Source organism: Macrobrachium nipponense, chromosome 1, assembly GCF_015104395.2.
Source record: "Macrobrachium nipponense isolate FS-2020 chromosome 1, ASM1510439v2, whole genome shotgun sequence".
In the NCBI taxonomy this organism is placed as follows: domain Eukaryota; kingdom Metazoa; phylum Arthropoda; class Malacostraca; order Decapoda; family Palaemonidae; genus Macrobrachium; species Macrobrachium nipponense.
The window spans coordinates 113,136,226-113,151,346 of record NC_087200.1 but is presented as its reverse complement, the minus strand read 5'-3'; the positions used below and the strand labels follow the sequence as shown (position 1 = coordinate 113,151,346).

The following is a 15,121-nucleotide window of genomic DNA, read 5'->3' as shown; positions in this document are numbered from 1 at the left end:
TCTGGTATTTTGAAGACTTGATGTTCATTTGTGACCAAAAATTGCCAAGAAAAAGGACATCAAATTTGGATTGTGTTGATGAAGGGTTGAGTTGTGGTAATTTTCCTTACTCTATCCTCCCTATGAAAGTTCTCCTCTGGGGAATAGTCTGAAGGGCATATTTTACGCAAATAATTATGTAGGACAACAGATGCCATCACAACCTTTTCGATAATTGTCAATTTGAATGCAATCACTATCCCAGTTGCCATCACCTCGTCTTGGGTAAGAGACATGTTGCCCCTTCTCCTCTTCGAGCCGACTAAGGTTGTCTGTCTCTTTGGTTTGAACGTGTAAAACCTCTTCAAGCATGTTGTATTGGAGGTTTGATGAGCGTGTTGAACAACATGTTTGACGGTGTGAAACCCCCTGAACAAGGCTAGATAAAATCATCTTTTTACTTTAGACTCGAAGTAAATCGAAGTAGTGAGGTGGTAGGTATATTTCACTCGATATATAAACAATTGGTGATATTTCCTGCATCAATCTATCTCCCTGCATGGCAGATTAAGTTTCAGCCCTTCAGTGGATTTGAATTCTCTTACAAGACTCTTCAAGATATAACCATTGCAACTGAATTCTCATCCAAGACGCTTAGGGTCATAACTATTACAACAAAATTCTCATCCAAGATGCTTAGGGTCAGAACCATTGCAGCAAAATTCTCATCCAAGACGCTTAGGGTCATAACAATTACAACAAAATTCTCATCCAAGATGCTTAGGTTTATAACAATTGGAACAAAATTCTCATCCCAGATGCTTACGGTCATAGCCATTATAACAAAATTCTCATCCAAGGCGCTTAGGGTTATTACCATTGCAACAGAATTCACAACACAGATGCTTAGGGTCAGAACCATTGCAAAAAAATTCTCATCCATGACGCTTAGGTTTTATACCCATTGCAACAAATTTCTCATCCCATATGCTTAGGGTCATAACCATTGCAACAAAATTATCATCCAAAACACCTAGGGTTATTTCCATTGCAACACGATTCTCATCACAGATACTTAGGATGAAAACCATTGCGACAAAATTCTCATCCATGACCATTAAGTTTTATACCCATTGCAACAGAATTCTCATCCAAAATACTTAGGATGATAATCACAGCAGAAGCCTCAAGCAGACTTTCATTGAAATCTGTCTCAGGTGGCAGTAGGGATGACATAATAAATTCATATCTACGTTATATATACGGAAGTTAATGGAAGTGGCAATAAAATTAGGTAATAAGCAGATCTGCACTTGCCCCCAAAAAGCCTTGAATAAGGAAGCTAGGATATCGCGGGAAAAGAAGGGTGGCGTTACTGAAGCTTTAGTGTTATTTCAGGAAAACTTGATTAGGAAAAATGTGTTTCACTAGAGAACGTGACTGTGGTCTGAAATGTTAATCAGCAAGAAAGATGTTGTCTGAATAGTAGTCAGCTCTGTTTGAGTGGAGTATTTTGAAGTATTATTGATTTTAGAAGATAAAATATGGGTTAATTTCAACAATGATTTAGAAGGTGTCATCAGGTGGCTGATCAAGGTATGCGAGGTATGTCTAGATAAGGAAAAATGTTTCTAGAAATCAAATGTTGGGGTTAATTATCCTTTTGTCTGAGAAAACTTTGATAAAGGTTATTAAGAATTAAAAGGATCAGATCGTAGCTTTATATATTTGATGCACTTCGAATTTGAGTTCAGTGAGCCACCAGAAGTTTTTCTTGGTCCCAATAGTTAGTAGGGTGTTTTCCTCTGGAACCATCCCTTACTTGGGGAACTTTGTTACTTACCATATGAATGTGCATTAATGAACGATGGGTCTGGCCAGGATATGGAAAGATAACCGCCGTGAAATGCCAGATGGAATGTGCTGAAAGCGTATATATAAGTATATATATATATTAATAATATATATATTAATATATATATATATAATATTATATATGTGTGTGGTTGTCAGTGTGTGTAGGTATGTATGTATGTATAAATGATCAACACGCAATCAAGTGTGGAACAGAAATAGTTTTGATTTTCACATCAGGATCAAAACCACGTCTTTCAATTCAAAGACCTATATCTATATATGCATATATATATGTGTGTATATGTGCATGTTCTGGGTGTGGGCACGCACGAGCACCTAAGGTACTTTAAAGTAGCCATTCACCCTCTTTTGTTTATAATTCACAATTCTGAGAAAATATAAAGTATAGTAATCTGTTTTTTTATATCAAGACTGCAAAATCTAACATTCATGGAACTTTAGTAATCTCCGGACTAGATTAAGAGTTTATTAGAGTTTTTATTAAAATACGGAATCCTAACATTAGAGAGTTAGATTACACACACACACACACACACACATTCTTTATTCTCATCAGTTTTTGAACTCACTACAAAGGAATTTCCGTTTCAACCTACTAACAAACCAGAAAGTGAGATATCAGTTATTTTAGACAATAGCGTTCAGAATACGAATCATCTTAAATGTACTTTCACTTGTTTAATGTTTACTAATTTTTCTTCCTGCGAAAGATGAGTTTCCAGTATGCAAATATAATCCTCTTTCAAAGCTAAGGGTAAAAGAAGTTCAGTGTTGGCAGCCCTGATATTCTTCTGCTGGCAATCCTGCATTTTTCTATCCGTCCTAATTCCTGGCCGCCTCATGAAAAGATTAGGCTAACGCGAAAACACACTTTTAATTATATTAAGAAGCACTATTCCCTGTTTTACGGTGCCTGCAAAGAGGTTTCTCCCAAAATCTGTGAAAGTATTCTTGCTTTTTTTTTTACCTGCTTAATTGCAGGAGACTTCCCACGCAAGTAAAATGAAGATGAATACTTTTCATCGTGTTGAGAAAGGTATACGTCATACACGAATTTCATTTATTGAACTCAACTATACAAGTGATTCAAGTTATAAGTTTTCTCTTACTAGAATTACAAGATGAGTGATGATGAATTTCTTCAGTACAACATCCCTCTTCCTGACGCAAATGAGTAATCCAGAACATGAGCTTTTGATTTGTTTATACTACTGCATATTCTGTTGCGCTGCAAGGTTGTGAAAAATGTTTTAACTTCATCTGATAAACTTTATGCATAAGCAGTCCAGAAGTTCAGGTTGTCGAACTAAGTTTGATTAGGCTCGATTAGCTGTTCAGAAACTGTTTACATGTTTTCTTAGGTCTTGTTACTTGGGTTAAAACACCGAAATTAGAATGGTCACTCGGGGAACTTACTAATAAATGAGTAATATCGTGATAGACAGTGTTACATACTTAATCAACACACATTCTGCGATTTCATAGTTCTGATATCTGTGTTTTTGGTACTAGCAAACGTATATTAGTGAGTGATTTCTTAGTCTTTTCTTTACCATCGTATTCACATATATTTCTGTATGCCCGCTGCGATATGATTCCTTCTAAATTTGTCATTTTGTTTGTCAGTTGTATGATAAGGAGGTCATAAATGGTTTATGCCAAGTTCATTTCCCAATTCAATATATCTTTGACGGACAAATAATCTTATTGTAAGCTGATTGTGAAGCAGACTGACTGATTGAAAGAGGATGCCTGAGTGACCTGACTATTTTTTATCCCCTCCCCCACTTTTTTTTTTTTTTTTTTTTTTTTTGTTTTTTTTAAAGGATAAGGCAGAGCCACGTCCCCAGGAAGACCCTTCGCGGAATTAAGCTTGGCTCATAAATCTGTGACAGCGGAGGCGAAGCTCAGGAAAGCCAGGCACCGCCAGATTTCTAGAATTTCTTATAAATTCCTTTAATAAAAGAAGGGGGTTTTGGGGGTAGTTTTCTGCCCGTGTATTTATGAATACATACGTGATCTTGCTTTGAATAACACGTTGTATTATGATTTAAGTTTGTATTTAATGGCATCTCTAACAGCCTGATTTTTTGTGAGTATGACTTCTTCTTAATACAATGTAACAACTTCGTAAATTGATTTGAAAGTTGAATAGCCCCTTAAAAGTCCTTGTAGAGTTAGTCTATAGAACCTGTTGCCATTTAGACAAATGTTAATGAATTCTCTTTTGTGTCTCTTTTCAGATCCACTTTCTTAAAACCCTATTCAAGGTAAGTTACTCTTACTTCCGTTTGGATAATTCATTCATTCACCCCTTTCTAAGAATAATAATTTACAACTCAGTGAATGACAACTGGTAAATTATTTTTCTCCTGAAGCCGTCCCTTTAATCAAAAAAAATAGTATCATCTCCTCTCGTGCAAAATGCCGGTTTACTAGAAATGATTTAACTAGCGCGTCTGATGCATTAGGCACAACAACCCTTGATTTCGGTTGTATAAAGGTTGTTCTCTGACTACTGGTAGAAAAAGGAAAAGTTGTCAGTAAACATGATTTTTAAATCATTACGATCAGAGAAATCATACATGATTAATTGGCACAGCCTGTTAGAATGCATGTGAGATAAAGTCTAGTGAACACCTAACTAATCCCTACATATTAACGGAAGCCAAGGGAATGACGTGAAAGGTACTTTCTGCGTGTTACTTGCACTATAAAAAGTTTTATAGTGTAAGTAACACGCAGAAAAAAAATTCTTAGAACATTCTCAGTTTGCCTTGTTTTAACGGATTTGAAACCATTGTTAAAAGCTTTTAATGTCAACCTTGTTTTTTCCTATAATAACACACTAAAAGGAATGTTGATAAAAAATGGCCCCAGAGAAAACAACAACATAATATATAAAATTCCGTGTATGGATTGTCCCTCATTTTATTTCGGACAGTCTAGCAAGGGCCTAGAAGTAAGGCTAAGCCAGCATAAATATTCTGTAAAAACTGGGCAAACATCTAATGCAATATTCATTCATTTAAGTGAAAACAACCACCGAATAAATTGGCTTGGTAGTTCAGTAATTGCAAGGTCAAGAGATGTCTTATCACGAAATCTTTTAGAATCTGCTTTAATACAACTTACTTTTCATTGTAATTTCAATGTTAGTCGTGGCCTTTTTCATTTAGACCGTTGTATTTGTAACATGTTTAAGAATGACCTCAAAGATATAATTACAGACTTAAATAAAAATTAGTTGCCTTAGAGTTATCTTCGTTGTAATGTATGTCTAACATGTATTGTGAAAATGTATTGTGAATATGGTTTTGTTTACCAAAGTTCTGAATAGCTGTCACCTATAACCCTTTAATTGTCTTGTCCTTGTATCTGAGATGATTGTCTTAAACTTTTAATTCCACCCATTGTTTATGCTTGTTTGGGAAGGTTACTCATCTTCCAGGTGTGTCGGATTCTAGGTACTAATCTCTTTATAAACCCTATCTGTCAGTTTTTATAAACCCTATCTGTCAGTTATACTAATCTTCTTGTATTGTCTTTTTCCTCATGTATGTCAGTTTCTGCTTAGTAAAGGACGTTTAAACGTCGAAAGGTCTCGCGGATACTCCGTCGTTTATTTTCCTTCGTGGCATATATCTTTATTTTATGGATTTATCACGTTCCTAACTTTCGTGATTCAGTTCACACACACACACACACACACACACACACACACACATATATATATATATATATATATATATATATATATATATATATATATAGATATATATATAGATAGATAGTAGATAGATAGATATTAAATTGAACTTACATACATCAATTAACTTGTTCATAAACATAAACAAATGTTAGACCGAGAAAGAATGAAAATATGACACGTACTAGCTCAAAACGGCAAAAGACCAGAGTCTTCAGTGCAAACGAGACACTGAAGAGACAAAAATTGCCGGAGATCAAGAAATAAAGAACTTCATGAAGGGTCGTCCGTGTTTACCTTCTTGTGTTGCGTCTCGTAAAAGCCCTCCCTTTTCCCTCTTCTCGGTTTTCCTTCTGACCTGCTCCTTTTATGGTATTGCCTGGGGTTATTTCACCAGCTTTGCTTTTAATTTTCCTTCTGGAATTATCTATCTCTGGTTATTCACTGGAGGTCTGTCCTTTATTTTCTTCTTTGTATTTTTTCTTTCATAATTTTTTTACTCTCTTAGGATTGAAGTTGTCTTTTTGTATTTATTTATTTTTTATTTTTTTTAGAATTTGTGGAATTTATCAGTTAATTATCGGTAGGACGAGTTTATTTAATTTACCACTTTCCTTGTTTTTATGCAAGTCTAGATTTTACATCAATTTGTAAGCCTTTTCATGAGTTTCATTCATTTAAAATTGGGTGGTGTAATTTCAAATTGGTTATTTACATGTATGATTTCAGTTTTTTTCGTTTCTTTACTGCTTTCTGTTATACTTTTATGCCAATTAATTATTTAAAGGACTCGTGATCTACAGTCAGTGACTTAATCGCTTTATTAATTCATTTGTCTAGCTGCAGTATTTTTAATCACTGATTTTAATGACCAAACGGACTTCAAACACACCAGCACAACAACACGCGTGCGCCCACACACACTCAAACTTACACACACACACACATACACATACCCATATACACGCACAAACATATAATATATATATATATACATATATATATATATATATATATATATATATATATATATATATATATATATATATATATATATATATGTGTGTGTGTGTGTGTGTGTGTGTGTGTGTGTGTGTGTGTGTGTGCAGACTTCAGAGATAATCTTTGTAGAACTACTCCATACAAAAGGAACACAAATAGTTTAAATGTCCTGGAACCCCAACCCTACAGACACACACACACACACACACCCAATAATAAAAAAACAGGAAATTTAAATTGTCTTCAAAGGGAATTAAGTCCAAGAGCTATATATATATATAAAACATTGAAAAATCTTGGAATAGAAGTCCTATAATCCTTAGACGTTTGTCTAGTGGATTCCTGGAAAATCCTGTTGTTGCCAAGACGCTATTGAAGATATGTACGACTTACGGATTTTATGTTGGGCTTTCAGGGGATTTCTTTTTATCTCAAATTTAACCCGTGTATGTTTGTCCCCCCGTCTGAATGGCTGTTTACATTCGTAAGAGGGAGATCTTCGTATTTGTATTTTCTCAGTGAAAAAAAAAAGCTTGGAAATTCAGCTTTTTTGCTTAGAACAGAAATATGTTTTTTTATTATTACCAAAAGGTAGTATTCTCAGTCCGGTACTGAAAGATAAGCGTCTTTTTAAAAAGATAAAAATGGGGAAAAAACGTGAGCGGAATGTACGTTTTGTGAGGCCCTACATGGAAACATCGTCTCTCCAGTGGCCTCTTATGACTACCCTCAGCGCTTACCCAGTCCTGAGGTAATAATTCTTCATTTCGCATTCTCGATACAGGCCTCTATAAAAATATACCCAGACCAAACCAAAGGATAAATGTGACAAATCTAGGTCAAACTTGATGATGGTTATTTGGCGCATACATTATCATGGTTATTTTGCAGGTCTTGAGAATTCTTGTTTGGCTACAGTTGTCCTCCAGTTACTGAAATAGATGTTAGAAAATAAAAAGTTAACATTGCGCCTTTCTACGTTTTATGCTTGAGTAACAGAATTAGAAACGTACAATCAGGGATATTCGCTGGTTAAAGATTGGGAAATATTTGGCGAGGGACTAGTTACAAGAGCAGAAATGTCCTTTCCTGTGCCTATACTTTCACATATGCAAAGACATGCACAAATTAACCTGATATAATTCCATCAAATATGTCCTGCCATGTCCTTCATCCCGCTATTTTTATTATTAGATTGCACGATTATGTGCATGACATGAGCCTTAATCAAGCAATACATTGTGGAAAATTGATGTAAAACAATTATTTGTAACAGTCTTCGTACCAAGCGTCAATGGGAAACTGCAATAAATCTCTTTCAGGGACCAGTGAGCAAACTCAGCAGAGAGTGTGATATACAGCATGAGATTAATGTCTGGGAAAAACTCGCTCTCAAGAGAAAGAAAAAATATGAGACTTTTCGTGGACATAATAGAATTCTGTAATACCAGCTCTGTCTCTTTTCTCGGTATAATCCTTGTCAGTGGCACTGCGAATTTCAACTTACAATGCCACCTTCAAGGATTATACCAGATGTTGCCGAAATATTTAGCTTTTATGGAGAAACAGATAGATAGCTATGTGATAGCTGGATAGACAGGCAGGAGATATATGCAATTATTAAACCCATTCAAATTCAGATGTCCCCTTCTTTGTAATATTATGATTATGAATCCTTCAAAATGATATGAATAATGTTTTCAATCTTTCCCATTCAACTATAAACGTCTGATGAACGACCTCACAGGAGGAGCAAATAAAGTCTTCTTTCATTTGCCAGTTGTTACCAAAAATCCCTGATAATATCATTAATCATATGTCGAATCTCTAGCAGATGCATATCATTCTTGAAAGGAGAAATCCGGGGGACAATAATATTTTTCTCTTAATAATTAAGCAGAGTCATTAAAATTCTCCTTCAAACACAAATTACCGTTCTGGGATTTCCAGGAACTCATTCCAGGGATCAAGTCACTCATTCATTCTAATTACTATTCTTAATTACAATTCCTTCCTTTACGCGCGCGTGCACAAGCTTGTGTGCAAATGCTTGGGTGATTTATGGCGCATTGATGCTTAGGTTCTCTCTCTTTCTTTTTTTTTCTTAAACCCTCGGAGAGAATCTCAGTTGCCGACGTACATGAAAAAGACCAGAATTATTCTTTTATCTTTGGTGTTCGTTTGCAGGATTTCCAGTCGGGTGAATCCTTGGACAGGTAAAAATTCGATGACAATCGGGCGCGACCTCAACTATATAATGGTCTACCCAAATTAGCATAGAGTGTGACTTTTTTCACAGGGAAGCTAGCTTTTATTTAAAAAAATACGCATCATTTAGTCTTAATGGGAAATAATTCTATATTATATATATATATATATATATATATATATATATATATATATATATATATATATATATTAGTTTATATATATTTATTATTGCAATGTAAGTTCATCTGATTTTGCATTGTATCATTTATTTTTATTAGTGAGTCTGGGGTACATATTTGACATTTTTATAATTTATTTCGATCATTAGAAGCTAAATCATCCTTATCCTACTCTGTTTTCAGAACAGTTTAATGTATAATTTCAATTCTTCATTCAATGACCCCTTTTCTTTTACTATGAATCATCCTTTACTCGTCATCAAATTTCAGTTCTTTTGCTCATTTTTCGTCTTCAGTGTTAGAAACGCACAACGGTAGTGTCGATCTGTCAAGTATGTGCCACATCTATACGATATCCCAACTTAGGTCAAGGTTTTACGGATCAAATCTGAGAAAAGTGGCACTGTCTAAAACGCACTACATGTCAGTAGGCCTTTTGGTTTGGCTATAGACTGACAGACGTTGTTTTTAAAATTAAGGGGGTTGCAGAAGTAGAGATTGCGAACTCAGTAAAAGGGGGAGAATAAAAGCGCAACTCTTGACGACTGATATTTTTTTCATCTTACGAAATACAATTAACAATACGTGCACGAAAACAACAGCAAATGAAGTAAAGACTAACTTATTTTAAAACCCACATGTCACCCTCCACTGGAAATTTGTATCTCATGTATGTAAGGAAAAAAAGCGAAATTAATGTCACTTCTGTGAAAAGCCCTTGATTCCCTTTGATGAAGTAAGAGCTTTAATGAAAATACTTTAACTTAATCAATTTCGAGTTGCTATCCAGAGTGGGAGTATACGTGGGAGCCATTCGAAGTCAACATGTGTGTGAGTGGGAAGGTTTTTTTGTCGTTACAACGCTCTAAGAAAACAATTCACGAAGGATTGAAGTCGTCTCTTATTGTCAATTCTAACAAATTTCAGAGGAAACCTTCAATAGAGTTAATAGATCTTGCCTCGAGCTCAAGAGTGAACTGGGCAGTGAGGAAATACTATTATACTGTTTATATACCGTACCGTTTTTTTTAGAAACATTCAAAACACATTCTCTCTCTCTCTCTCTCTCTCTCTCTCTCTCTCTCTCTCTCTCTCTCTCTCTCTCTCTTCTCTCTCTCTCTATATATATATATATATATATATATATATATATATATATATATATATATATATATATATATATATATGATACATATATAAATGGATGTTTGTATGTGTGCGTGTATGTACGCATGTTTGTATGTTCCAGTAAACTCTAAAACGCATTAAGCAATTTCAAGTAAACTTGGTTTACTTATTATCACTAGCTATCTGGAAAAGAATACTGTGGGGGTAAGACATCATTAGCACCAAAGGGCATCAAACGGGGTGGAGGTGGGAAGGGTTTCCTTGAAATGGGTCTGGTTCTGCCTATAGTCTTAGTAACTAAATAGACTCTGCGGGTTTATCATACCTCTTTTCGGTATACATATGACTTACTACCTAGAACAAAACATTGTGGGGATAAGACATCACCTTGGGACATCACTCACACCAAGGGTGGGGTTGGGGTGGGAAGGGGTGACATATAATAATAAAAGCCGAAAATGACAGATATTCGTTTCTAATCTATAGTTAATGAGGTCGCTGAGATGAGCAGTGACACTCCCGATGCCCTTTATGTCCAAGTTCAGCCCTGATAGGAATGGGCAGTTGAGGAGTGAAAAACAAAATGTACAAAAATGACAGATACTGGTGTCTAATCCATAGTTTTTGAGGTCACTGAGATGACTAGTGACACTACCGATGACATTTAAAGCCAAGGTCAGCCCCTACTGGTGCAATTTAAGTCTAAGTTCAGCCCAGATAGGAAAGGGGGGCCGAAGGGAAGGAGTAAAATATAAAATGTCAAAATACTGGGCAATGTAATTGAAGCAACTATCTTAACAGTAAAGGGAGAGTGAGAGAGAGGGAGAGGAAGTGAGAGAGAGCAGAGGGAGTGTTAAGGATGCGTTTATCGGTTATCATTCAGAGTTTCCCGGATAATGCTGGGTTGGTCAGCTAGTAGTATATATATAATATATATATATATATATATATATATATATATATATATATATATATATATATATATATATAGTATATATATAATATAGCAAACAATTCTCTCCTTGCACTTCTCTCTCTCTCTCTCTTTCTCTCTCTCTTTACAAATAACCAGTTCTTTCCTTCTGCATTCTCTTTCTGTCTCTCCACACCACGCTCTCTCTCTCCCTCTCAAGGAACAGAGCCATATTAGCAGCTCTGCTTTGGCGTGCATGAAGGAGACTTCATTTTTCTCCAGCATACAATGCACTGTCTCCCTCTCGTCTAGAATGCTTAGCAGGCTTATCTATATTCTCCTCGCTTAGTCTCGACACAGTGTCTGTCTTATGTAGATTCTGTCTTTGTTTGAATGTCTATAGCTTATCTTTATTTGTTTTGTTATTTTGTGTCATCTAGGTAAGTAGATTTCTTTTCCTACTGGGTCGATGAGAGGTCGTTTGACGACATTGTCAGACTTTTTTTTTTCTTTTTTAGAATTTTGTCTTATATAAAATTCTATTTGAATTTGAGGATTTTGCTAATACATATATAAAAATATTGATTACTCTATTTTTTCAGTTCGGATATCGTTGACTTGAATCTTGTTTTAAGTTTTCTAATCATTATAATTTTTAGAGAAATTTTAGGGATCACAAAGTTGAAACAGTTGGTATAGTGTAATTTTCGCTTTTTGTGATATGTAATTATTGTGAATAAGTTCAGAAAAAGTAAATATTTTCAATTCCTAGCTTAATTCTTGAAATTTATGGTTCTATTAATGTCAAGCTAGTTTTAAGGCAATATGCAAAGCAAATCTTCAGAATTATTATCCTCTTTTATTTAATTTTTCAGTTGTATAATGCCATTAGATTTTACAACTCAATTTTACGCAGCTCGCTTCATCTGTCCTGAAATCCCAAAGGCTTCTGAGTTGAGAAAAAAACAACGAGCAGATAATTAAGGCCTAAGAAGCATCGCCTCCTTAAGAACCTTTAATCCCTATTATCTCGTCTCTCATGGTCTCTGGAGATTAGGTTCACGGGTTAATGACCTCTTCTTTGCCTTCCTTTTACCTCCTCTCCCTTCTTCCCTCACAAGTGAATTTTTTTTTCTCTCAAGTCCGTAAGGTAGGGCAACTTGTAGAAAGCAACGCACACTGCGGTCTCCTGTTGAAGATTATTGAACGAATCGGTAGCGGCTGTGGTGCTGGTGGAGTTGCATGAGAGTTCCCCCTTCTCTTCCTCCTCCATCTTTTCCTCCTCCTCCTCCTCCTCCTCCTGCTTCCCCCGTTTACCCGCTCCCACCCCCAAAATATCCCTCCCCTCGCATATACCCCAACTCTCCAGTCAAGGGAGTGGCTGTCAGACCCTCACTCCTGCTGGCGCTCCGAATGGAGTTTTCTCATGGCCTGCGACACAGGAGGATCTTGAGAATACTCCTCCTCACCCATTCCCAGTAATACTCAATTTCTGCCTTACAGCCCCTCCCCACTTCCCCGCCACTCCTTGGAGTGCCAGATTACTTTCCAACCTTGTTGACAAAGTCGTTCTCTGTGACACAGACTGGAGTGGAAGATGTCTTCTTGATTGTGTGTTTTTATCTTGAAGTTGCCTTTTTAAACACGTGAGAGACGACGGTCTGGCTCTCAGGGCACCACGTGTGTTTGTTTGTGTGTGTTTGGCGGCCTATCCACTATCTTGCAGGTAGAGAGCAGGAGTAGGAGGAGGAGGAGGAGACCAGACTGCGGGTGTTAGTCGATGTTTTCCCTGATGTGTTTGTCCTCTCGTGTGATGAGTTAGTAGGATGAAATGGCGAAATATTCCAGAAAATACCTGTGGATCTTGTGGGATAGTCGCTTCTCGCTTCATGCCAGTGTGGTAGGAATCTGTACGTGAAATCGTTGAGGCTGATGAAGAATGAAATGATAGATTTCAAAGATTCAAAAGATATTTCTTCGAAACAAAAATATCAAAGTAATTATTCATTGGATAACTGATAAGCAAGGTGTCTGTCTGCATAAATTTAAATAATCAAAATCGTATCTTACCCAAATCGAAGACCTTTTCAGTTTCGTGTTGTGAAATTAAGTTGGAGAGAAAAGCCATTGTATCAAACGTGTCGTTTGCCGTGTATCTTTCTAAAACAAATATAAAATTATTGTAGCATAAGGTATGTCAGAGCATGATTATGTAACTTTAAAGATCTTGCATGGTTTTATTGACCTAATAAGAGCTATATTGCAAACAACGTCGTTTTCAGATCACAAAAAAAAAAAAAAAAAAAATCCAAGTCTTTTCTTTTAGCTAATTTTTCGCCTTCAGTAGCCACCGCTTGCTACTTCTGCTTTTGAATCTAAATTGACCTTGTTTTGTGCGAATGGCTCCACCACTTTGGCTTCAGCTCAAGTTTTCAAAATATATTATCTCACATATGACTACACGTCATATTAATCACGCGCATTGTCACTTCAGTTCACTATTTGCTGCTTTGCAGTGGAAGAATTGCTTTTGATTTATTATGCATTTTGCATCACAGTCTTCCAGATGTTTATCTTCAGCCGGTTCTGAATATTCTTATAAATATAAATATGCTTTTGAATATTATGGCCATAAATGAATTGCCTTTATAATAAACCCAGCTCTTATATTTTGAGATTGAAAAAGTTGAGTTTTTTGCTTTGAAGGAGTAATGTTTTCGTAAATTTTGCATGATTATTAAGCATCAACTTTCCAAAAGTTTTCCCAACTTGAAAATTGTCCTGGTGATGGAATTAATGCAGAGGGAATGAAAAGAAAAGAAAAGAAATATTTGTCTTTCATATTTCAGTAATCAATACGAAATAATACATTATTGGGCGAAATACATAGATTTTATGTAAAGATTAATAAAAATAATATTTGCTTGTACAGTGAACCGCACAGAGGTGAACGAACCTTTATACTGCAACAGATGCAGTGCAGACGGGACATACCTATGCAGGTATGAATACGGGGAAATCGATAATTAATTTATCCACTAAAGCGAATCACTTCTAAATATAACTCTCTCTCTCTCTCTCTCTCTCTCTCTCTCTCTCTCTCTCTCTCTGTGGTTGCATGAAACTATGCAAATGATAAATACGTACACCAAAGCACATTTAGCACACTTTTTATAGACACCTTCATGTACTTAATGTTCATTCTTGATAATACTATATATGATTATGTATTTCCAAAGAAAGTCATCTTTTCGCTTCTGTAGTTACTTCTTTCACTTTTCAACCAGGATTTGGAATTATTTTCCTCCTTTCACTTAAAAAATCAGGCTTTGAAATATTCCCCTTCTTTCACTTAAAAAATCAGGCTTTGGAATTTCCCCTTCTTTCACCTAAAAAATCAGGCTTTGGATTTTTCTCCTCCTTTCACTTTACAATCAAGCTTTGGAATGTTCTCCTCCTTTCACTTTACATTCAAGCTTTTGAATTTTCACCTCCTTTCACTTTACAATCAGGCTTTGCGATTTTCTCCTTCTTTCACTGCCTAATCAGGTCTTTGGAATTTTCTCTTCCCTTCACTGTACAATCAGTCGTTGTACTTTTCGCTTTCTTTCACTTTACAGTGAAGCTTTGAGATTTTCTCTTCCTTTCACTGTATAATCAGGCTTTTGTAAGGATCTCCCCCTTTCATTGTACGATGGGGCTTTGGAATTTTCTCCCTAAATCAAGTTTTCCTGATACTTTCAACCATCCATCCTTCGAGTAAAACGAGTAAGTGATGCTTTAGTCGGATCAGACACCACTTTTGTCATCATAGCTTTTTTGACATAATACAAGTGTATCTGGATTAAAATAAGACCTCACGTTTGCCCCTCCCATTTGTCAGTTCATGAGAGACTCTTCCGCTCAGAGGAGGCCACAAAGCTGGGAGACTTTTATACCATGCAATGTGGTTTGGTGAATTCACATTTTCTATAACTACGCCAGTCAGCGTCTTTTTAATGAGATATTTTATGGATCTTGAGTAATATGAATATATGGTCTTCTGTCACACCTCTCGCTTGCTTTTCCTATATATAATACAGTATATATACATATACATACATACATATATATATATATATA

At 35.7% G+C, this 15,121-nt stretch overlaps 1 protein-coding gene across 1 annotated transcript in view; it reads left to right on the top strand.

Moving 5' to 3' along the window:
* The window catches only part of LOC135219568 (potassium channel subfamily K member 18-like), a 614,734-nt gene that overhangs the window by 242,439 nt on the left and 357,174 nt on the right, over nt 1–15,121 (top strand). The window contains exon 2 of the mRNA XM_064256437.1: nt 4,101–4,127. The gene's annotated coding sequence lies outside the window, so the exon portion shown is untranslated. The remainder of the gene's footprint in view (nt 1–4,100; nt 4,128–15,121) is intronic.